The 24,630-nt window shown below is 41.0% G+C and overlaps 1 long non-coding RNA gene across 2 annotated transcripts in view; it reads left to right on the top strand.

Annotated features, from left to right (window-relative positions):
• Positions 1–551: 551 nt before the first annotated feature.
• The window catches only part of LOC111874254, a 137,674-nt gene continuing 113,595 nt past the window's right edge, over positions 552–24,630 (top strand). Inside the window, exon 1 of one of the 2 annotated variants that reach the window (XR_002844514.2) lies at positions 552–647. This is a non-coding gene — a long non-coding RNA (uncharacterized LOC111874254). The remainder of the gene's footprint in view (positions 648–24,630) is intronic. The other variant, XR_004514079.1, reaches the window with a different exon arrangement.

Below are 24,630 nucleotides of genomic sequence, written 5' to 3' on the forward strand. Positions count from 1 at the left end.
TATGGCATGCAGTACAATAGTTTAACGTGCATAAAGACACCTGAGGATGGCACATTAGTGCTGAAACATGTAGTGTGGAAGTGAAGAATAAGGTGAAAAGGTGTATACACAGTAAGACGGTCAGCATAAACCATAGACTGTAAAGGGACTATGTCAAGAGCTGAATGGTTTACTCTGATCCCTGATGATGAAGGCAGTAGATTCATCCGAAATATCGGTGAATATCTATTAAATTGCTCCGTATTACTAGCCCAGAACAGAATAATCTACCGTGTATTGGTGACGGGCGGGTCCCCGAGTGAACCTGAATAAAATAGGCAGCATTACGACATTCTTGCACGAAAGTACGGGTGCATATTGGGTCAAAGCCTCCTGTGAAACTTGAGATGCCGGAAGCTAGGCAAATGACAATCACATATGTAGGAGATACGTTCCATTGCCTAACAACTCCTTGAATATCATTATTGTTAAAGTATATGACGCTAGGCGTCGTCATCATCAGCTGCCTCCAGTACTGCAGGCGCTCGTCGTTCGTCAGTCGATGCCGAGCGTCCCGCCGCTAGCGACGCCTTCTCAGTCAAACGGCGCTTGAACTTGGTCGTGTACGTCTTTGTATTCGGTTCTTGTGATCAGGAATCTATTTGTGAGTAAGTTTGATAGTTTCAAAGAATATAAATAGATGTTAGGAATATCTGAATAAACGCACAACACTGAAATTTGTCTCTGCGTTTATCCGTAATCTTAATTCTATGATTTATTTCTTAGAATAAGGCAATAAAAGTATGCCATATTATTTGATATTGATTGATAGAGTGATAAGTTGTACGTCAGACTGTATAGACATGTTTTACAATTAAGTTTTTCTTCACTGCTTTGTACCTATATTTGACCTTGATGTACGTTTATGGCAGATACAAATGCATTGTTATAAGATTAATCACATTAGACATCACAGTCATCAAAGTCAGAAATAACTTGTTTGCTTCTATTTCGTTAAATATTAGCCATATCGACAACTATTTCGAATAGTCCTGCTGAAGCGTATGTTTCACCTTTTGTAATAATTTCTGATACAATGAGACGCTTTAACTTTAATAATGAAGTCTAGTTATACCTGCGTACAAGGTAAGGATTTAGATCTGCTGGATCGATATAAGTCAATATTAAATTCACAAACATCTTTCCGTGCAATATTCTATCATAATTAGCTAAAATGGTTCAATAGTTTACATAATATCCTCATTTCTACCTCATTGTTAGTGAGTAATTTATGAGTTTGTGAGTTATCAATGAGTTTGTCTCAGTCATTTAATAGGCTACTGAGTGCATTACAGAGACAGCGAGTTATTCAATAGACAAACGAATTAATTAATGTGATATTGAATTATTTAATTGAGAGATGTACAAGTTACCGTTTTTTTTTTCACTTAGTGGGGGTGGATTCCAGCTGGGTCCATTCGGCACAGCAGCCACTGTTGGCCTATTGTAACCGCCCTGGGTGATTATGATGATGATGGAGAATTTGGTGGGATGAAGATTGGCAGGGTAAACCGAAGTGCTCGGAGAAAACACTCCTCAGCGCCACTTTGTCCACCACAAATCCCACTTGACCAGACCCGGGATCGAACCCGGGCCGCCACGGAAGCTAGCGACTAACCGCTTGAGCTAGAGCGCGGCATAAGTTACCGTCTTAGTGAGCTATTCAGTGGGTTAGTCAATATGTTAGTTAGTGAGTTAATCTGCTACTGACTTATTGTCAGTGATTACGCCACTGTGTTCGTGAGTTATTCAGTGTGTTATTGTGTTGATTAACGAGTTAGTTTGTTAATTGACTACCGTTTGTTTAATAGACTAGAGATTTTCTGTGCTCCTGAGTTCATGAATATTTCAACAAATTAGTTAGGTAGCTAACGATACAATGTATTAGGTCTGACAAGAAAAGAATCGAAGTATAACAGGAAGACTGATCGTGTAGGCTCAAGTAAGGCTCATTTTTAGGCTCTTCTCTATGTTGACTTGAACCTTCTTATCTCCTAATAACAATACACCTTCAGGCAGATCTGAGAAACGTAGGGCCTATTAAGAAATGACGTGCTTTTTGCGCATTACAATTTGCTTATTCGCATTTGAGACTCAGTACAGAAATATTATGATTTTGTAACTCTTTGGCTTCTGCTAAATAAATTTTATACTACATGTTGTGGTTTCTTGGGACTTGACGTAGTCTGGCCAGAATCGACGTTTCGAAGAGGAATACTGTCTCTTTTATTCTGAAGATGGAGCCAGTATATTTCTCCAAAATTTTGGTACCCATCAAACGGATTATTCAGTTCATAATGCGCCATACCACAATAAGAATTCTCATCACAAAGAAAACCTGAGATCTCGAATTTTAATTTAACTTCTGACTCTGGAGTTTTCTCGTTTTCAGTATCACTATATCTCGGTCTCGAAGCTTGAAACTTAAAGAATCAATAACGCTCTAATTAAGAAGGAAAAGTTTGCTCCCGCGGGAGACAAAGAATAAGGAGGCCGTACTGTAAGTCAGGCTGTTAGTTTCCGGCTTTCCATCGCGTCTGCCCGCGTTCCATCCCAGGTCAAGTCATGTGGGATTTGTGCTCGGTAAGGCGGCAAGTGGAGAGGTTTTCTCGAAATACATCTGTTTTCCCTGCCACTTTTCATTCACCAATTACTCCACATACATTAATCGTTCTATCACCGATGCTATAGAGTGTTAATACTGACAACCCCATGAAATGAACAACTTACTTACTTACTTACTTACTTACTTACTCATGGAGCTTAGTCCTTCTCGAGGAGCCACCAATTCTGCAGCCACTCGAGAATCTCCCAGCCTTCCATGGAACCCGAAGGTTCATTACCGTGCTCACAAGAGCCCTCCACTGGTCCCTATCCTGAGCCAGATCCATCCAATCCATACCATCCCATCCTATCTCTCTGAGATCCATTCTAATATTGTCCACCCACCTACGCCTTGGTCTTCCCTGTGGTCTCTTTCCTTCTGGCTTTCCCACCAATATCCTATACGCATTCCTCGTCTCCCCCATTTGTGCTACATGACCTGCCCAACTCATCCTCCTTGACTTGATCAATCTAATTATACTTGGAGAAGGGTACAAGTTATGAAGCGGAATGAACAGCTTAAAAAATAATAATATTTGGAATGAATATTCGAATCCTATGCAAAACCCGATACATCAGTTTAACAACCATAGCTACAGTTCATATTAGCAAGGATGTGGAACAGATACCATTGGATATTCTCTATTAGGTCGGCAGTGGGAAAGAGGAAAGGAAACAGTTACGCAACAATAGAGGAAACTGTGTTTTCCGTGCCCACGGTGATGTCACAGCAGTGGATAGTGATATCGTGACATGTGTTTTCTCTAGATCCGACCGACGAGCCAGTAGACTGTCTGGATAGCGATCACGTGATTGATGTTTACTGTAGGTTCATGTCCGTTTCGCGGCTGTATAACGAGAGCCGTGTGCTGTAAGTTCAGAGTGAATTAGAAACTAGAAATACAGAAGAATTAGAAGTCTTCCTGTGGAGACTTAGCCTGTGATTAGAAGATCTTATTTATGTGTAATATTTGGAATGTGTAATTCAGTGAGACTGTTATAGTACCTGTGTGATAAATCCGTGAAAACTAGAGCAAATAGACTGAAGAGATTAGTGTTGAGTGACTGTACATTGTATAAAGCAGCAATAATATAATAATTAATTGTAGTTACGACCTGTAAATATCCAATAAATACAATTACCAACCCAAACTCGTGTCTTAGTCACTGTGGCGCGTGACAATATGTACTACATTAGAAATGCCTACGCAATTCTCTTCGTGCCTTGTAGGACTATAACGAGAGCCTGCCGTTAATTATGCGTGAGATAACGATCGCTCTCTTTCGGTCTCGCTGCTGCCTTGGATTTCGATTTTCTGCTCACTTGTTGCCTCACATCAGTTCTACGGGCTTTGCTATGGCAAAATAATTCCCGTTTCTATAACAGTTCATTCATAGTAACTGCAGCGTTTAGTTTAGTTGCAAAGACATATACGGTGAGAACGTGTTAGGTAAGCGTGTAGTCCAAAAACTTAGTAACTGAAGTTGTTATGAGCTGGAAGACGGATGGATATTCTAGGAAGTAGCATGATTTTGGCACGTTCACAACGAGAGTTGCGAAAATGTGCCTGTTAGCTCCGCCATGTCTGTGATTCCGTAACAACTCAATAACGGTCGAACAAATTTTTATTAAATTTGATATTTGCGAATTATGCTGAATTTTATTGATACATTTCAGTTCTGGTTAAAATCGAACTCGTGTAACGGACACTTAACATAATGACGGATGTATTTCGCGTTCATCTCCACCGTAACTAGCCAAAACCTTTCATTATTTTTTTATTGCTAGTGGGGTGGGACTAAGTCCCTTGTACTGCGGCCACTTCTGGCCTATTGTACCAGCCCCAGATGACAGGTGAGGGTGATTGTGGAGCAATTGGTGGAATGAAGATTGGCAGGGGAAACCGAAGTACTCGGAGAAAACCTGCCCCAGCGCCACTTTGTCCACCACAAAAACCACTTGACCAGACTCGGGATCGCGGTGTGAAGACCTTTTAAGTTAAAGAAGTCGAAAAAAGGAAAAAAATTTTGTGTCCATCACATTTCTTCGTAATTATTACAAACAAAGAAATCTAACTCCTTGGTTTTGGTCCACAAGCGAACTATACCGACCGAGCGACCGCCGCTAATCGGCGAAGTTAGTGCTAACTTTAGCGGATAGAGGGTGTTGCGTGGTCAGCGCAACTAATCACCACGGCCGTTAATTTCGGTTTTCTAGATCAGAGCTGCTATTTCCTTGAAATAGCTCCTCAGTTATCCTCACGAGGTTGAATGGACCCCGTTCTAGACCCACTACTTCTCAGAAAATCTGTTAAAGCCGGGAATCGAACCCGGGACCTCTGGATCTGTAGGCAGGAAATCTGACCACTAGACCACAGAAGCGGTCCGTTTTATAAATAATTAAATGCGTGTGAGTGACGGCGCTAGAATTTTGCCGTGCCTACGTTTCCTCCCGTTGTCGTCAACACCGTCAACTCTGAGGTTCAATAAGCCTCGTATCCAATGCGAACCCCGGGAAAAGCAGTTGAAGTTTAGGCCGATGTTTTGAGCTACGCTTCAGATACCTCACACGTCTTCAAGAAGTGGTGCTTAGACAGAGAGATACCCTTTTATCCGCATGAAAAGCCTACTGTGATACGAAGAATCATGATAATATCCGGTACTGCAGGTCAACGTTGAAATTTAGTGAGAGATTTTTTAGTGTTACCTGCTATTTATTGTTGCCACAGTGACAATATGCGAATGTATAACTTTCGGAATACTTAAGCGGGAGGAAGCAACAGGAGACTGGAGAAAAAGTATAGTAAAAATTCGAAGGAGAAGGAAGAGATCAGCACGGAAACTGTCGCGCATTGGAAAGTTGACTTACAAGAGTGCATAATTTCTGTAAGAACACCTGAAGGAAAGAAACACATTCTTAGATCTAGGTATAAATGAATGGATAATATTAAAATGAATCTTAAAGAATTATACTAACAGAATATGGATGTGATTTATCTGGCTCATTATATAATCAACTGATGGGCTTTTCTGAGCATAGTATTAATTAGGGTTTCTTAAAACCCCTGAATTTTTAATAGCTGATATACGGTTAGCTTCATCATGAGGATTCAGGATACCGTGAGGAAGGAGATAGTGGGTCCGTCCGAAATGTTGGTACGTATCTAGCAAACTACACGGCGTCGAATCCCAGAAGACCGTTATCTCTATTTTCATAGCCCCTACAACCTGAAACGTACCTCTATGAGTTAAGAAATACACGCATAGCCTAAGGGTTTCTTCCTTTTGTATAATTATCTCATACTCCCAAGTGGTACAGGCATTTAGTCATAAGTGACCTAACCAGAGCTCTGTAAATCGTAAGTTTAATATATGTATTTAAACGTCGAGTTTAAATAGAGGATAACTTCTTGCGTAAGCGCGCAAGGCCTTGGCTACGGTCCTTTCGATATGACGTCTTCTTGTCATCTTCCTGTCGAAGGTGACACCAAGATAAGTGACATTATATAGAAAGGGAATGTCTTGTTGTACGTCGTCATGGTCTCTAAGTCTTCCGGAGAAATAGATCGCCTGACATTTCCCTTCACTGATCTTTATGGCCCAGCCTTCATACCGGGAATTCGCTGCAGTGAGGCCGCGTTGCAGTTTGCAGAGAACACGAAGTTCGTGTTTCTCTGTCTCGTAAATAGAGGCGTCGCCCGCAAACGGGACAAGATGAGTTCTGGGTGCCGCACGGGCATCATTTATATATAAACTGCAAATTGGGCCAAGGAAGGAACCTTGAGGAACCCCTATCGTTATTTTTCTTGACGTAGAAAATTCTCCTTCTATCAAGACTTTAAATTTTCTGTCACCGAGAAAAGCATTAGCTTAATAAGAAAATTGTAATTCTGACACTTTATATAGTAGGTCAGGGTGCCATGTTATCAGTTCCTCTATTGTCGCGCGCGTATTCGTTGCCGTGGAAAAGTGTTTACGGAGCCGTTGCTTAGTAATGGCCAGCTGATTATGTTGCTGTAGCCTAGTAATTTATCTTTCTTCTCGCTCCACAATTCCAGCTTTCAGCCATCATGTCACATCGGTAAAATTCACCAGTATGAAAAATGAAGATCCGTTTAACTTTCCTCGAAATATTTCATGCGGAAATACACACATGGCAAGTTAATAGTGCATATCTGGTGTTTTGTTGATAACGCGCCAAATACTTAAAACTTTAAGCGCTTACTTGCACTTTGGCCTTACAGAACTCCAAGAACCTTGTCATCTTTCAAGTTCGATACTCATTCTATCTTGTTATTTGCTTTTGCCTCCCTCTCTTCACTTAAACCCCCCATAAGTCATTTTCTACAACTTCCTTCCGTCTCGTTTTGGGTTAACTTTTTTTTTCGTCTTTTGAGTTACTTTGAGTGTTTTTCTTAGCAACCCGTATTTGCTCATTCCAATCACATGCCTCAACAACTCTCTCCTTCTTTTAATACCCGCTACCACGTAACGGTTTTTATTTAATTTCCACAATTCTTGGCTAGTTTCTTTTAAATAAACCCTCTTTTGAGTGGCTGTTTCATATATATTAAAACCGTGTATATGATTTTGTTTGTAGATATCGAACCGTGTTCTAGTATGCAGTTACTCTGAAATGACAGAGAGATTCAGAAGTACTGGGAAAACATTTATAAGTGAATAATATTTAGAACGTAAATCTTCACATATGTAGGCAGAGAAGGCTGGACAGAACAATGACTTTGAGTAATGTGATATACGCAGGGGAAATGGATAAAGGATAAGCCGTTAAGGTACCGCTGACTATCGCAATATGTCACAGCGATTTTCAATAAAAAAAGGCAGGAAATTACCGATCAATTGTAATATATAAAGTAGGAACGTAACGCGTGTAAGACACATCCCTTCATTTCCTCTATCCGTTTCTTTGTGACGTGAAAGTGAAGTGCTCCCAGTGTCTAATTAAGCATTATGCTGTAATGATATATGAGTGAGGACCGCCTATGTGGTCTAGTGATCAGAGTGAATGGCTATAGATCGAGAGGACCGGGTTCGATTCCCGCCACTACCAGATTCTCTGAGAAGTAGTGGGTCTGGAAGGGGTCCACTCAGCCTCATGAGGATAACTGAGGAGGTATTTCAAGGAAATAGCGGCTCTGGTCTAGAAAACCGAGATTAACGGCCGTGGGGAATCGTTGAGCTGACCACGCGACACCCTCTATCCGCTAACTTCACCGACAAGCGACGGTGGCTCGGTCGATATAGTTCGCTTGAGGACTACAGGCCACGGAGTTTGTTTGCTTGTTTGTTTTGATATATGAGTGAGTTGAGGTAAGAACCCCTCACAGTTAAACTATGTACTAAATGGAGTAGTTAGCTTCAAGCTCCGGTCACTTTATCCTGAGAGGGATTAGTCCCCGGTACTGTCTGAATATGACGCTGGGTGGGTCGCAGAGTCTGTCTAAACGCCGTGTAGAAAAAATTCTTGCCCTTACAGGGAATCTACCTCCGATTCCTTAGTCGTCGAGCCCGTAGCCTTCTCACTATACTACTTCAGAGAAGAAAAAAATACTTCCCGTTTAATTTGGAACTCTTACAACCGTGATTATGATGGGGGAGAAGAGGAATGCATACAGGATGTCGGTGGGAAAGGCAGAAGGAAGAGACCACTGGGAAGACCAAGGCGTAGGTGGGTGGACAATATTAAAATGGATCTTAGAGAAATAGGATTGGATGGTATGGATTGCATTGATTTGGCTCAGGATAGGGGCCAGTGGAGGTCTCTTGTGAACACGGTAATGAACCTTCGGGTTCCATAAAATTCTGAGAAATTCTTGAGTAACTGCAGATTTGGCTTCTCCTCAATAAGGTCTCAGCTCCATGAGTGAGTGAGTGAGTGAGTGAACGTGAGTATGGAGATTAGTATCTTCTGAGATGTGTCACCGTGTAGTCCTGTAGAAACTCGCCTAATTTCCTCTGATACGTCACTGAGCTTCTACCAGACTGTACGGTGTCAATATCCGGGAAGATAATACTCTTCACTGTATCCCCATTTCAAATTCCATGAGGTTAATAAAGGTAATAATCGCCTCTTGTTCTTAGAAATGTACGAAACGCCTTGATACACTGTGTGTTCAGAATGTTAAAGCAAGTTGTACATAGAGTAACAAGTTAGCTGTAAAGGTGTAATTTGTTTATTCATAATCATAACGTCCCGTGGCTTGAATGGAGCCATGGCAACTGTGTGAATGGAATAACTCTGACACAAATACTGCACGGTTGCTCTGCCCGCGGGGTTGTTTTTGTTTCTTGAAGTTCTTTTCCTTTACGCTGAAACATGTTGCAAGGTTTGACACGAATTTAAAAATAAACCCAGGTTATAATTTTCTCCTACCCGGAATAGCTCTGTCTGTATAGAGACTGGCTATGTCCTGAATCACCCTGATTTTTCTCTACTTCACAGATTCCAGACCGGCTCTTGGGCCCAGCCACCCTACCTGGCGCTCTTTCCCCCGGGTGAAGCTGGCCAATCTTCTCTAGCTTGTGCCGAGGTCAAGAATGGTGGAGCTATATCTCCACTCTTTCATATGTCTTAATGGTGTGTGCTTAATTAATCAAGCACAGGGACAATTTGAGTTTTTACTTTATCATTATCTCCTGGTTGACTGCCTCTGTGATCTAGTGGTCAGAGTTCTTGGCTACAGATCCAGAGGCCCCGGGTTCGATTCCTGCCACAACCAGATTTTGTGAGAAGTGATGGGTCTGGAATGGTGTCCGCTCAGCTTAGTGAGGATAATTTAGTAGCTATTTCAAGGAAATAGCGGCTCCGGTCTAGAAAACAGAGATTAACGGCCGTGGGGATCCGTTGCGCTGACCACGCGACACCTCTATCCGCTAAAGTTGGCACTAACTTCGCCGACAAACGGCAGTCGCTCGGTCGGTATTGCTCACTTGCGGACTAGAGGCCACGGGGCTTTTTATCTCCTGGTTATGAACAAACACACGTTATTTCAATAGCGAAGTACGAACAAACAATCCGCCAATTCGAGTGCATAGGTTCAAGCCATATTGAAGTGCCTTGTTCGACTCTGGGCCGAGGCAACTATTATCCTGACGGAGGTATTTCGCGCGTTTCTTCAGTCCCTCCAGCAAATACTGCAATGCTACCTTAAATGAATTCCTGGATTACTTCTTTCTACACGATTTCCAATCCGTTAATCACAGCACTCCAGAAATCTGACGTTACTTTTCCAAGTAGCTGAATAAGCACATGTGAATGAAATAGGAATCGGGTATTCCCCGGGAAATTTTATGACTCATGACTCTTAGGGTCATCACGCGATCGGGGTGTTTATAGTCACTCTACATGCATCGCAGGCGGAGTATGTCTGAATCAGGATTGCATACTTCTGGGGTGTCAGGCCGTGAAGTCCAGTTTATATGGAATTCATATCCATCTTGCAAACCACACATCACACTCGCGTACGTGCCAGAAGAACGTAACCTCGATATTCACCTCTTGTGAGGTTCCAACCCTCACGAAGTAACAGCATTCTAAGCCCAGTCGCAAAATCAATACGCAGTTTGTTGCTTGTGCCTTATTTCACGACGCTTTTAACAACTCATAATATACGCCGTCGAAAGGAAGGATCACTAATGAATACTGAATTGTAAAGAATGGAAGGAAGGAAGCAAGCGTTCATGGCCTAGTCTGGGATATTATCCCAGCATTCGCTTGGAGGAACTGAGGAAAGCCACGGAAATCCTCAGCCACCATAGTCCGTGTCCCTGTGATTCGAACCGAGCTCCTCCCAAAAGGAAGTCAGAAGCATTGCCGCTTGAGCCCGATAGGCCAATTAGACTGTGGTCTTACGAGTGATACTACATATGCCTCAACTTATATTGCCAGTGTAGAGGGAGGTACGCGTGACGAAAGTAACGGGTTCTAGATTGGATAATTGGATTTACTGGCACTTCGGTTACAATCTCCCTTAATTATAATCAGTACAGCACTATCGCTGATTTACTCACATTCCAGTTCATCGTTGCACACGCAATAGTATTCTCACTCTCCACTAGTCATCTCCTGCCAACGGATTTTAACACAGAAATAATTACTTCAAATTGCTATATAGTCTTCTTCGACCCAATTCTCCGATGCTAATTTCAATCTTAAATTCGCTGTACGACTGGCATTTCCTGGTCCGAATTTTCAACTCAGCTGAACTCAACTCTCTAGTTTCATTTATCTCAAAGTCAAAGTCAAAGTCACATTGCGACTGACGGTCAGTCAGTCAATCAGGCTTGGTGCCGAGCCCCATCTGTGGTTCATGACCAGAAATTTATTACTATTTGACAGTTACGGTCTTGTTTTTTTGTGGGTTACCTTGTCTGACGAGAGAACGGGTCTGTCATTTGTCAGAGTCATTGTCTGCAGTAGTAAATAATTTGTCATAATGCAAAGGATGTTTACATTTCACACTAAACTTTTTAAATTTTATTACAATATTTATAGGCTGTCTGTCCTTCCAGGCTCAGTCATCAGATTTTGCCCTGTTTCTAGTAGCTTCCTCTACAACTGCATTCTAGTCACTTGAATGGTCGTATGCTTTACCGTCGCCAAGTTTTTAAGCCTCTTATACTTTCACTCATTTAACTATAAGGGGACTCCAGTTATATAGCCGCAGCACAGACCAACGCACAGAAAACACGGTTTCCTCTATTGTTGCCTGACGCCTCTGTTGGGGTTACCACGTGATCGCCATTGGCCCGCTGCCTGCTGTCCAGCAACGAGCTTAATATTTGTCCACTGAGAACACAGCTGCCATAACTGCTTGTTGGAACATGTTTACGGAGCCGTTGCCTAGCACTACGTCACAATATATATATACCAAAGTGTTTAGATTGAAAATACAGCTTCAATCTTCAGGGCAGATATGTGTGGGTTGAGAATACGGCCAGATTATATGGACAGGTTAGTATATATGGTGGTCACGGGAGGTTGAGTGGAGATAGAGCCCTTTTGGAGCAAATGCGAAAGGTGAATACCGAAGATCAGTGCTGTTCAAATTTGTCTTAATCGTGAGAATTTAAGACCACAGACAGTAAGACATTTAACTGTTAATGAACATATAAAGCAAACACGAGTGTGCGCGCTGCTTGGAAGGAGGTTACACTGGGGCAACATTAACTTTTGAGGAGAGGTAATATCTGTATGTGTAGTGTTTATTCAGGTTAGGTAATCCTCTTTGGAATATGATGAAACGTATCTAATGTTTATAAATGGATCCGACTACAGAGGAAAGAGCGAAGGAACAGAACAAGCGTCTTTCTGTAAAATACACTATGGGATTCAGACGGATTTCAAGTTGGGGAATTTAATATCATTTATTATAATAATGATAATTATAATAAATCATTTCATACATTCAAGTTATTTTATAACAGCAAGATCGTCAATTATAGGCAGCAGCTGATAACAAAACCATCTCTATCAAAAGCACGTGATATTTTTCTTGTTGTATAAGTAAGGATTAAATTTAAAATTTGATAAGAGTAGCATATGCCGGCTATAGAACTTTAAACAAATGACATATAGTTAATTATGAATTCAGGTCTACATATTATGATTTAAATTATTTTCAATCAAGTTGAAATGTTTTCTGATTGTGGTTACTAGTTGGAGCTCTTCCATTCTGTTGCCAAAGAGCATCATTTCGACAAACTTTCGCACCCATCAATTTCATGTTGTTGCTGAGAATTTTATTCTTCTTGGATAACTCTGCTGAAAATATTCCTGGCATTTCTTCAAGACTTGTATAATTTTAACTAAAACGTGGGAGGTTATATCGATATGACATATTAAGTAGACCCATATTTATCTATTTTAACACACAGCCAGTGGTAGTTCCTTGAATATCTCTGCGGATAAGAAAATACCTAGAATTGTTGCAGATCTGTTCACTATATCTTCGATTCTCTGCCTGCCAGGACACAAGTCTCTGACAGCTGGTTTTAGCACCTGGGGGCAGAGTTCTGTATTATCCATGTGATTGACTTTAAATGCATTAAGTTTTAACGCTGAAAACAACTGCTTCGGAATTTTATTTTAATTCTTGACGTTTGCTTCTTCTGGTTTCTTGCTTAGTTTACGTTTGTATTCTGAAGACAGAGGCGATATGTTCCTACGGAATGCTGTGCTCTGTCACAACTACAAGGCCTTACAACGCAGAACATAACCACCGCCTTGGGAAACTCAAACAAAGAAAGCGTAAACTTGTCTCTGTGCTTTAGCTAATTAAGCACTACGCCGTGAAGGCGTATGGGGGAGTGGATGTATAGATCCAAATTTACTTGATCTCGGAATTAGTTGGAGGTGAGTGGTCAGCTTTACACCCCGGCCGATTTTACCCTCGGGGAAAGAGCCTTAATATTTATTTTAATTATTCGTGTGTTGGGGTTTTCGTGTGGCTTCCCACATCGTAGCTTCGGATCCAATCCCTGATGATTTCACGTGAGATTTTTGATGGAGGTATTATTGTTGGTGCAGATTCTCCTACAGAGTCTTCCATTTTTTGCTTGGTAATCATAATTCTACCATTGCTCCATACTAGCCAGCCATCGCCCTCTGAGTTGTGGGATATTCCTCTTTACTTAGGCAACACGTTTCCCGTGTCGTAGATTTACGGCACGTAAAAGATCCTGATGTCTCTAGGAGACCTCTGAGCAAAATTAGGTAACACTTTCCCGCCAAAGTAGTTTCTAATGCCTCTGGTAGATGGGGGGAAATATCAGGTATCGACGGCCGACCTCGTTGGCTGAACGGGGCTGATAGCACGCACCAGTACCGGTAGGGTATGAGGACAGTAGAAATTAAAGGGGGACGCACAATGGACCAATATCTGGTCTAAGTGCATGGGGAAACCCACCCCCTCTAATAATAATAAAAATAAATATGCAACACGTTATCACCTCGGTCTGTGAGTTGGGAGCTTCACAACTTTTGACCTGTCACTTTGCCTGGTGACGGAGTAAGATTGTTAGAAAATTTTCTACAAAGACAAATACAGGAATCGCGACCAATAAATTATTTCTATTCGTATCTGCATCACAGTGGAAAATGTTATTGAAGAGAATACAGAGTTACGTATCAAATATGTACCCATTTTGGAAAGTGTGGTGAGTTCTATTGAAAAGATTATGGATGTTAATGGGATTCAATGTACACGTAATATTCAATCAAGACTGCGGTAGTATGTCTTATGAATAGCGAGAGGTATTAGTAAATAAAATAAATAAAGACGGTACTTGAGGTAAGAGAATCCGTATAGCGTAGTCGGTATAGAGACTGGCTACGGGCCGGACGGCTGATGGGTCGGAATTCGAGCCCCAGCAGATGCAAGATTATTTTTCATCTGCACGAAGTCCAGATCAGTTCTGGGGACCACCCAGCCTCCTATCTAATGGGTACTGAGGGCTTTTTACTATGGGTAAAGCGGCCGAGGCGTGAATCTAACCACTCACCTGCAACTACTGCTGAGGTCAAGAAAACATTAATCTATACATCCACTCCCCCATACGACCTCATGACGTGGTGCTTAATTAGTTAAGCACAGGGACAATTTTACCGTTTGCTTGAAGTAAGACAGTTGAACCTGCAGCGACAGACGTTCTGTGTAGAAGTTACGTTTAATACATTTAATGATATTGAGAAGACGTATATTTTTATTCTGTGGTTACGAGATTTGTGTAAGCAACAAATGAACATCAAGACTAATAACAGTGTATAAGGTCTCAAAGGGCGAATTTGGGAAATAGGCGTCTTGTCTTTTTCAAGAATCTTAATTAGCTGATTATAGTTTATCTTTTCGCTTCCATGTTAAGGCTGAAAGGTAAAGATATCCATTTAACAAGCCGTAGAGGTCCATAGAGTTGTGAGACATCGAGGTTCCCACATTTTCTCTAGATAATAGATTCACAGATTGCGGTAAGGTTAGCAACATCAAGCGCCGGCCACCCTTTACCCCCCCCCCCAGGAAGGTNATTTCTGTTAGAGACTGAGTCTACCCCAGTGCCACAATGAGGCTGGAAGGATTAGGTCAATTGAAAAATGGAATGACCTGGTCGGGAACAGAACCCGCGACCTTCCGGCTACCGCGTGCCCCTCTTGCTGAAGATTCCGCAACATTATGAAACAGATTCAGGCTGTTTCTAATTACTTTACAGTGGCCACGAAATGAAACGAGTGTACTGTATCAAGTTAAACGGCTTAAATCATTGTTACTGAATGAAGTGTCGATACAAGCAGTGATATATTGGGTAGGCCTGGTGGAAGCACTGGATAATAATTCTGCTTTGCCTTTCATACTCCCATAATTCTCGTAATGTTCAAACTGCCATTGATTGTTATGGTGTTCACGGTGATTTGTTTTTATTACAAGTGATGAATCGGCTTTCTGGTTGTCGAAATTTTACACGGTATAATGTTGGTACCTATGAATGTAAAGTAACTGAATTTAAATAGCCAGTTGGTAACAATGTAGTGATGGGGTCATGCTTTGTTACTATGACGTTGATGTATGACTTGGCATGTAATTACAAGATTTTGATAGTTTACACGAAGAGAACAGATGTACAGTATGTGGATAAATAGCATAAGGAATATAACTCCCGTACATACGTTTTGTTTGTGGTGTCAATAAATGTGTTTCTACCCGGTAAGCCCCGCGAATGAATTGTTCTGACAAAAGGAAAACTAGAAACACTGAGTTTCGATTAATCGCTCTGAACTAAGCTTAAAGAAAATACACCGTTGTTATTCAAATACAGAGCACTTGTATTTAGAACCACGACTTAATTCACTGTAGTTTTTTAGTGTCTTAGGGTGGGTGAGTTGATCAAGTTAAGGAGGATGAGATGGGCAGGGCATGTAGCACGAATGGGGGAGACGAGGAATGCATATAGGATGTTGGTGGGAAAGCTAGAAGGAAAAAGACCACTGCGAAGACCAAGGCGTAGGTGGGTGAACAATTTTAAAATGAATCTTAGATAGATAGAATGGGATGGTATGGTTTATATTGATTTGGCTCAGCATAGGGACCAGTGAAGGGTTCTTGCGGACACGGTAATGAACCTCCGGGTTCCATAAAAAGCTGAGAAATTCTTGAGTAGCTGCAGAATTGGCGGTTCCTCAAGAATGGCTCAGCTCCAAGAGTAAGTAAGGGTGGGGTGAGACTGAGTCCACTTGGTACGTCGGCCACTAATTGGCCTGTTGTACCAGCCCCGGGTGATAGATGATGATGAATGTGGAATGAGAATTGGCAGGGGAAACCGAAGTACTCGGACAAAAACTGCCCCAGTGCCACTTGTCCACCACAAATACCACATGTAATAGTCTGGACTCGAACCCGGGCAGCAGCGGTGGGAAGCCGGCCACAACCCACCTAAGCTATAGCACGGCCTACTTCACTGTATGTCTGGGCCGATAATGTCACCCGTCAGCGCCTATTTTAACACTTCTATCAATTCTTTGTTGAGTTCTATGCATACACGTGAGCTATTTCGGCTCCTAAAGCTCTTTTTCTTTTGTTAACTGAAAACGACATAATAGTCGGATGTTGAGATGTTGGTTTTTTGAGAATTTCTTTTTCCATTTGTCTTCATAGTGGTTTACTGCCGTTAGAATATGTAGATTTTAGTATTTTGTTAATCGTACACGGAAGTTCTTATTTTGGAGACGTCATTTCTCACCCACCCGACCGTTAATTCTGGTCGGCTGAAAGGATGCTTTCATGAACTTTGTTTCCGTTCAGAAACTAGTAGAATGATTGAACTGAAAAGCACGTGTTTGTTGATATTTATATCAGTGGAAGTATTCTTATTGCTTCTTGTAGTCACCGTTTGAAAGCCCAAAGCATTGAATTCAGTGGGAAAAGTGAAGTGATGTCGTTAGAGCCATCATGATTTAGCAAGAAGCAGGAAACAAATGCGAGAGAGAACCGTGACAACTGAATGCTGATGAATCATTTCAAAATGTGGCAAAAATCCAATGCAGTCGCATATAAAGACTACTTTCGTGAGGGAAATAACATATTAAAAGTACTAAATTTTCCCTGTGTTTAAGGAAGCGTCATGCCATGAAAATGATTGAGAGAGTGGAGTTAAGACTCCATGTATTCTCAAACCCAGTAGTAAACAAGTGTTGAGCTTCACAGTTGGATAATCCCTGGGAAGGATCTTCTGGCAGGCAATGAAGGACAGATGTACCTTAAGGATGAACTGAATGATCTGGAGATAAAACTTATGGATATATCTCTTACCTTTGCCGGTAATCGAACCACAATTCCTCGTCACGTTGGTATATTAATGCAATGATTGATTCCAAACCTTATCCACCGTTCTGTAAGAAAAAACATGACGATGCATAACTTGAAAATGTCAATCACTGGAACCAGTTCCACGGTCATCCCTCCTGTAGCCTAATCACCATGGCGATTGAGCTATTTTTTATCAGCGCATTATTTTATAAGACTGTGAACCATAGCCTCTTGCTAATGAAAAAAAAAACATAGACTCAGAATATATTAGTACAGACTGCTGAAAATATATGGACACGAAAGAGGACGTAACACGCTGTAAAAGATTACACAATAATGAACTTCATAATTTTTGTTCTTCTCGTAATATTGTTCAGGTTATCAGATTAAGCAGAATTAAATGGTTTTTGCATGTAGCATGCATTGGGAAATAAATAAATAATGATAATAATAATAATATTTTAAACTCAAAAGTAAGGATCTATACTTGTGGGACCTAAATAGAAACTGGAATTTAATATTAAGTTAAGTGTTACAGAAATTTTGTATGAATTTGGCGACTGAATTCAAATATATCAAGACACTGTCTATTTATTAGTTAATGTGGGAGCGGTAATTCATCTTCATGCTCGTTAAAAAGAGGGGAATTTATTGTCTAACTCAGCATCACAACACTAAAGAAAAAGACCCGCGTCGTGGAATTTGTTTGCAATTATTATTTTATAATGATCTGTCCACGTTCAGAAAAAGTTAAATTGGACATTCTCATTGACTCAGCAAAGGCATATACACTGGGCTCTCAATATGATCTTCTACAATAAGAAACGAAACCAGAAAGCCTTGTAGAACATCAATTAATTCCTGAGCAGACAGTTCGATTGTAATGGCGTCATGCATATGAGTCTGGTTGGCGTCGGATCTTCATGGCTGTAATTGAAATTCTGCAACATTCACGCCTCTCGGATCTTGAGTCGGCGTCTTTCCATTTCCTTCACGCCTGAAGGCATTTATTTTGTACACGATACTGTCCACTGACAGACAGACAGACGCCGAATGCACTGTCTCTGTAATTAGTTCGGCTTACAGGATGACGACCTGAAATGTAATTTCAGGAGCTGTCACCATATGGGACACGGAATTTCGAGACGTATGTCCCACCGAGTTCCACTACCTCTCTGGTTTCGCTTTGAGATATAAAACAATTTAATAAGCTTGTAACCTGAATATGAGTCTGATATACAGACACTGGATTTATACCCTCCTCCTAATAAATCCCTAAGCGCAGTCGGTTTTATAAATCACATAATGAAACTTTTTTTTTAGTATTTAATTAGGTGCGGCCATGATCTTTGTGCGGAGTTTGAAATATAAGATCGTTCTTAAGTCTATTTCATTATTCTGTCTTAATTTATATTCGCTTGTAAATCAATGAACTGAGGTCACAAGCGATTTTACAATTTTTTTTTTCGAGAAACTAACGGTTATTCAGTCAATAAAGCAATTCCCTGCTCTTGAAGTGCCCGAAGTTTTATTACCGTGTTCATAATTCTCAGGTAAGAAGCAAAATTCTCCTTATTCTTAATTAACCACCACGCTATGAAAGCACAGGGGCTAGAGATTTGTAAGGCGAGTAGCTAGCTTCAATGTTCTTTCATTTGATGCTCGAGGAAAGGCCTCTCGTTTCCTCATTTCCTCCACAAAGGATTCGGGACAGTACTCAATATTAAGCCACTGTCCCTTCAATCCGCCTGCTGAAATATTTCCTAAAATATCCAGAAATAAGTAAGGAGCTTCCGTACTTACTTACTTACTTACTTACTTACTCGTGGAGCTTAGCCCTTCTGCAGGAGCCGCCAATTCTGCAGCTACTTAAGAATTTCCCAGCATTTTATGGAACCCGAAGGTTCATTACCGTGTTCACAAGAGCCCTCCACTGGTCCCTACCCTGAGCCCGATCAATCCAATCCATCCCATCCCATCCTATCTCTCTAAGATCCATTTTAATATTGTCCATCCACCTACGCCTTGGTCTTCTCAGTGGTCTCTTTCCTTCTGGTTCAATATCCTATACACATTCCTCGTCTCCCCCATTTGTGCTACATGCCCTGCTCACTTCATCCTCCTTGACTTGATCATTCTAATTATACTTGGAAAAGAGTACAAGTTATGAAGCTCCACATTATGCAGTTTTCTCCAACAACCTGTCACTTCATCTCTCTTCGGTCCAAATATTCTCCTCAACACTCTGTTCTCAAACACCCTCAGTCTGTGTTCTTCCCTTAATGTCAGAGACCAAGTTTCACACGCATACAGAACCACAGGCAAAATTATAGTTTTGTATATTCTAATTTTTATGTTTTTGGACAGCAGACGAGAAGACAAAAGGTTTTGGACTGAATGGTAGCAAACATTACCCGAGTTCAATCTCCTTTTAATTTCCTCCAGAATCAGGTTAAGGGTCTTGCGTACGAAATTTTATTGTCACGGGTCGGGGTGACTATTAACGGGTTTTGGATTGGATGGTAGGAGTTATTGAACTTATACACTCAACTCGTTACGACAAGTACCACGTCGCCATCACTGACTTCCACACTTTTATTTCACTCTTAAGCCCACTACTGACATCCGTCTATTACAGTCTCACTAGCCGATTCTTGGTAACGGATTTTAACACAGGAACTGTAACAGTCTCACTGAATCTCACATTCCAAATATCTCTGTACTACAGCACACATGAATTCTTCACAGCTGGACTTTTAAGTCTCAACTGAACTGTATTCAACAGTTCTGGCGCCTTAATTCCTCAATTCAATTCCTCTGCTCCCAAGCTCGTATCCTGACAGGCTGGCGTGTCGAAACTGAACTGACTCGAACTATCTTCTTTGTCCTTTTTATAATCCCTGGCCAAGGACAGCACATAAAACACGTTTCTTCCATTGTTACGTGTAGCAGTATTCGTTTCCGCGGAAACGTGTTTACTCAATTGTTCCATAGCAACGGCTCTACGCGTCACATCTCGTATCGTGATTTCTCTGTTGTTGCGTGCGGACATTACCTAGCAACGGCTGTTTCTCTGGCTCCACAGTTATTGCTTTGAGCAAACACGTCATAATATTAACCTTTTGAGGCCTTAAACTTTGTAAAATAAACTACAAAACTTCGGAGAAAACACCGTCTTCACTATAAAGACCAAGCAGTAAATGCTGTTTTGAGTAATATGAGATGTTTTTCGCGGGAATCGTAGGAAACAGATACATACAATTTGTGGGGAAAATATAGTTTGTTGGTGTGTGTTTATATAAAGCAAATGTAAGATTTTAGTGAGAATTGTACTTTAAAAGTTCAAATCTATGAACGGGTTCAGGCGTTTTACGAAGCATTGGAATGGAAGTCACATAGACACAAGTACGGGCGAAATGGGATCCTTCAGCCCACACAGAAGGAACGGGCTGAAAGTGAAGTTTGTTTATCTAGCAGATATTGCATATCAGAATGCTGACACATCCGAAGTCTGAAGTATACGTTTGGTCACGAATCTTGTCAAGATGGACGAGTGACCTCGTTTACGATCCGAAGGCTAACACCTTCGTTTTCATCACGGAGTTCATGGATTTGTCAGGTTTTGCATTTTCGTTGTTCTAATGACAGCCGAGTTTCCCCTGATAACGGTATGCTTACATGTAAAAATGTCCCTTTGCTTAAACACTACGACATGGAGATGAATGATTCAGTGGCAGAATAGCTCCATGGATTCTTAACCTCTGCATTAAATTGAGAGTGGTGCAGATATTGGAGAGATATCTAATCACACCTTGTGGAATGACTGGCATTTGCGAACTCTGAGGTTCCACAAAGGCAGACAATTTGAAAAAATACAATCTTCTGGGATATGAAGTCGTATAGTCTGTTGTAAATGCGCAGACGTTTGGGACGAACATGTAGCCTTCATCTCTAGGGCGGAAGTGAAAACCAAGCAAACATGCAGCAAGACACGCAGCAAGCTTCCTATATTTTGCTTTTTTTTTTAATTCGCTTAGTGGGGGGTGGAGTCCAACTGGGACCACTCGGCACGGCGGCCACTGATTGGCCTATTGTAGCCTTCGCCGGGTGATTATGATGCTGGAGAATTTGGTGGAAAGAAGATTGGCGGTGGGAACCGAAGTACTCGGAGAAAACCCGCCCCAGCGCCACCTTGTGCACCACAAATCCCACTTTACCAGACCCGGACTCGAACCCGAGCTGCCGCGGTGGGAAGCCAGTGACTAACCGCTTGAGCTATGGCGCGACATTACATATTGCTTACTTGGCTTGCTCTTTTACCTGAAGACGGATACAGTATATTCCCCCGAAATTTCATGAAAATCTATCAGACTACACAGTTCTTGTTCCTGAAGATGGAAGTCTTCATATCCACCGTTGTGAGAAAGTCAAGTCCAACAAAGGGAGTTTGATTACATGTTGAGGAACTATGAACTTTTCAAGAAGATCCTGCTTCATGTTTTAATTGGTTGGACGTCCCTCGTTGTGACCCCGAGAGGAAGCAATGCTCCGATTGTAAGTTCAACCGATCTCTCGATTGTCACACTCCAATCGGCAGTGCTCTTGCTTCATGTTCGGGGATTTTCAGGTTTCAGATCTGGGTCCACAGTGTTTTGTGGTTTCCCTCAATGTCTCGAGGTAAATTACCAGGATAGTACCTCAGATTAGGCAACCTCTGATTAATTCCAAATCCTTTCTAATCATCTTATATTTCTAAAGAATAGTAACTTGTTTACTTCGCTGCCGGCCGAATTCCCTGTCGGAGATGAAGCCGCAAATTTAAATTCTTATAAAATTATAATCTGTTTTAGAAGGTTAATTAATTCCGTCCAGTGCGACTGATAAATTTTGTTCTCCTTTTCAATCTTTTATCCCTGACATGCTTCTGTCTAATAGACCATCCTCAGAAGGATATGAATACAAATAGAAACCACTATTACAATGTTTTTTGTGAATATTAATTTATAATTACAATGTTATCATAATACAATTAATACAAAATCTAATATTTTAACAATTACAGCGGCGTGTACAAATACGTTATAATATTTATAAATTTAAATTAGAATATTAAAAAAATTTGTTAAAAATTTTAAACCAAATTTGTTCGTGTCATTTTTATTTATTCTCTTTGAAGGAAGTTGAGTGTCTAACACCATGAAAATTAGAAAAAAAAAACTCTATCAGTCACACTGGACGGAGTTAATTAACATTTTATAATATTGCTAGTGTGACGGACGAGGATGAACCAAATCAAAATGATAACGCATTGCCTGGTCAGGGATATCGCACATTTCAGGGGCCGTGCTAGATGAATAAGGAGCAATAGTGGAATGGTGATTAGTAAAGGGAAAAAGGAAGAAACCCAGAGTACGGTGTCATTCAATCCATTGCGAATCTCACATGAAGTCACTTGGCGCTGAACCTGAAGCCACACGGATCGTGCCACAACCATAACCACGTGAACTGTGGTAATGCCCCATCACATTATTCTGCTCTATAAAATCTGAACTATTGAACCATCATGAAGTACACTGTAAATATACGCATAATGCAAACTGAACTGACTCTTTGACTGAACTCTGATATTTGAATCAGCCAGCAAAGATATTATGTCTGCTTCCCAGATATTTCTGCCTTGGTATCAGCGTTGCAGAGAGAGAAATCCATTTTGCTAACAAATGAAAGAGTGAAGTACTATAATAAAATACATAGATAAATAACTGGAATCGATCTATCGAATGTCAGAGCTACGAGATGCCTCACGCCTGATAGGTGGGTCATGTAAAGTATCGACATTTCTACCTCGTCTTATTATACCACTATATCAGTCTATAAAAGAGGAATGATCTCGTACTCAGCTGTTCTGTGCCATATCAGACTTCCATCTATTCTTCTTAACCCCATGGAACTGTGTTCATTTTTAGAAGCTGATTGTCTCTCAAATATATATTAATTTATCACATTTTCATGAAATCTAAAAGTTAATTACATTGCTCACAAGAGCACCTCTAGACCCTCTTATAAAACAGATTCATTTATTACGCACCTTTACACCACATTTCTGTAAGATATGTCCTAAAGTTACCCACCATTTATAACTAGATTTCCCAAGTAGTTTATCGACTTTTTCCGACGAATATATTATAGGATCACAATAAAGATAGACCAAAAACAACTGGAGAATGTGAAATGTTTTAAATATTTGGGTAGCTTGTTAACAGATGATGGAAAGTGTACTAGTGAAATTAAATCCAGGATTGCCATGGCAAAAGCTGCATTTAGCAAGAAGAAGAATCTTTTTACCAGAAAACTGGACTTAAATTTGAGGAAGAAACTAGTGAAATGCTACATTTGGAGCATAGTTCTGTATGAGACTGAAACATGGACACTTAGGGCAGTAGATCAGAAACATCTGGAAAGTTTCGAAATGTTGTGTTGGAGAAGGATGGAGAAGATCAGTTGGACCGATTATGTGAGAAATGAAAAAGTGTTAATTAGAGTCAGTGAGCAGAGAAATATCCTACACGAAATAAGAAAACGGAAGGCTAATTGGATTGGTCATGTTTTACGCAGAAACTGCCTTCTAAAAGAAGTTATGGAAGGAAAGATAGATGGGCGGATAGAAGTGACAAGAAGACGAGGAAGAAGACGTAAGAAGATGCTGGATGACCTTGGGGACAGAAGATAATACTGTCATTTGAAGGAGAAAGCTCTAGATCGCATTAAATGGAGGAATTGTTTTGGAAGAGACTGTGGACCTGTCGTCTTGACAGATTACTGATGCTGATGATATTATATGAGTTTTTCTTATCTTTTCTATAACTGACTCTATAGAACAAATGCCTACTTAGAATTATTTTGTTGTGTCACAAACGCCATCGACCTTGGGAAGCCCCCAAATCCTTATTCTATCCCACGCCGTCACCTGTTTGTTATGCCTCCACCCCTGCTACCAGTTTATTATTGCTCAAACGGGGCTGAGACACCCCAATTTCTTATTCTAATTCTAACGCTGCCATCAATTTGTGGTGTCACCTAGTTGCGACATCCAAATTCTTGTTACATCTCGCCGCTGCCAAACAGTTTTATTGTGGCATCCGACGGCCACCGTCAAAATTTTGAATATCCCACGTAATTGCCACCAGTTAAATATCTGTGGATAGCTCCTACTGCGTCCAGTGACGATCGTTCAAATATTAAATTTTCTGCATTTTGTGGGAGCCGAAGTTTTCGTTACGTGTTCACATGAGAGCGACTAGTCCGAAGAACACGTGAAATCCCCCAACTGGAGGACCAGTTTGTCAGCGCTTCACTATTCTTTTTGCAATATATTCGCTGCTATGCTCCCTATCTGGGGCAATCTCCTTCCTCCTCAACCTAAATAGAGTCTATTTCATGATAATACGAAGCCGGTTAACTGAGTGGTCTCCTTCATATGTTGTACATGTGCGGGATATCCAGTTTTATTTTGTAAGATTTGAGGCTTTCACGGCAGTGACTATAAGGAAGCAGTCTTCTGGGATTTGGCACCGTGTATATGTGGTGTTAACCGACGTTTCGGAGGAACGTATCGCCCCCATCTTCAGGGTAGAAGAAAAAGTATAAGAATTCTGCAAGCGACAACACCGTG

This window comes from Cryptotermes secundus, unplaced genomic scaffold (assembly GCF_002891405.2).
Source record: "Cryptotermes secundus unplaced genomic scaffold, Csec_1.0 scaffold1318, whole genome shotgun sequence".
NCBI lineage: Eukaryota > Metazoa > Arthropoda > Insecta > Blattodea > Kalotermitidae > Cryptotermes > Cryptotermes secundus.